This window comes from Chaetura pelagica, unplaced genomic scaffold (assembly GCF_000747805.2).
Source record: "Chaetura pelagica isolate M959 unplaced genomic scaffold, ChaPel_1.0 scaffold10, whole genome shotgun sequence".
In the NCBI taxonomy this organism is placed as follows: domain Eukaryota; kingdom Metazoa; phylum Chordata; class Aves; order Apodiformes; family Apodidae; genus Chaetura; species Chaetura pelagica.
Window position 1 is genome coordinate 2003349 of NW_009952263.1, and position 1778 is coordinate 2005126.

The following is a 1778-nucleotide window of genomic DNA, read 5'->3' on the forward strand; positions in this document are numbered from 1 at the left end:
GGAGTGGAGTTCCCCAAGCCCCTCGTGTTTCTAATGCCGAGTTCGGTTACTTCGTGGGGTCCGCTCTGTGCCGTGTGCGGCGTGCGCCCCGCTGAAGGGGAGGAAAAGGAGCCAGTAGGGACGGAAGATAACTGTAATTAGGGAAGGACTGATGTTTTACTGGAGGTAGTCGGAAGGTTAGCAAAGATGTTCGCCCTTGCCTGCATCTCTCGCTCCTGGCTTACGTTTTGTCAGTCTCTGTGATGCAAATGAGAACTTTACTGATACAAAAAAAAACAACCGGGAACTTGCTTAACATGGTCTTAATTTTAAAAACCGCTTTCCTCGCAAGTTTTCCCTCTGATGATCCCAAGTATTGTTCCACGGATCTAAAAGAGAGGCTGCGGCTTCTTCCAAACGTACTGGAAGCGTCTTAAGTTTCACGGGGACGTAGTTCCTTGCTGTGATCGTTGGAAACTCGGTTTTCATCCGAACCTGGAAAATGGCGGTGTGCTGTGCCCCCCTTCTGCTCTGGGGGGTCAACGCGGGGGATTCTGCTGGAATTTTCCAGTAACTTCAGTGTTGGGAGGTAGTTTCCTCCCCGTACGAGATCGGACAGCACGGCTAGCCTGTCCAGGGGAAAAAGCCTGCCTGGGGACGGGGCAGTGCGGGAGTTTGCTGTGGGATGCTCCATTAACAGGCACACGGAGGCGTTTAGCCTGGTGAAATGCGGTGATGCCTTTGTCTTAAATTTTCTGAGGACCTTTTCCTATCTCGTCTTACGCCGTACCTCTACAATTTAAGCCCTGGAAGGGGTTTTCTTGTTTCTTTAAGGTCGCTTGGTTCTGAAAACAGTTAAGTGTCAATTTTGTAGGAAAAGTAAAACCTGAATATGACATTGGGGGGGCAGTGAGATGTGTTTGAGGGTTGAAAGCTAAAAGACCTGCTGGCTCTTGGGCTGCTTTCAGCTTTTCCTGGTACCTAAGTATCTTCTTGCTGGTGGGCTTCCTAAAGAATGTATGTAGTATTTAATGCCAAGATGAAATGAAGCACCGTGTTCTTAAAACGCTAAAAAAAAAAAAGCGCTTCAGTTTCTGCCTTCGCTTTGGAGTATGACTTTGGACTTGTGGTACAGGCTGAAAAGCTTCTAGTTGTGTTCTCAGTATCGTGAAGCTTCTTGTTGAAGTGTGTGAAATGAAAATGACACAAGGGAGGGCTGGTGGCCGTAAAATAGAATATCTAGCTTCTAAAGCAGATATATTCTTCACCACTCGGTGAAGGGTAGTTGAGGGAAGCTCCAAGGTATTTTTTTAGACTTAAAAGCTTACATTGCAAAGGGAAGATACTCTAGCCTTGCTTGGACACACCTAGAAGTAACTTGTAAAAAAAGCTTGTTTTATTTTATTTTGTGTAACTAATATTTTCAAGAGTGTGCTTTGAAAAAGGTACAGGTCTCTTAGAATTGGTTTTGGGTGTCCTTGTGTCCTGTAGACCTAGAAATTGTTTTAAAACAAGTGAGCATTTTCAAGCCTTCAGCTCCTGTTGAGAAAGGCTTTTATTCTGCAAATTAACGATCTACTGCTGTTCTTGATTAGTGAGTTCTGGTGGTTCCTTAATGTGGGTGTGCCTGATCAGTATTTGCAAGTATTTATTATTCACTCGAGGGGAATTGTTTAGGAGGGACTATGACTGTTGGGAGCAGTTTATGCTGCAAGTCTTTCTCACTTTCACTAAAAATGTGGGCAAGCATTACAATTTTTTGAGAAAGGGTGGCTGCAAAACGGTGAGGGTTATTGCTT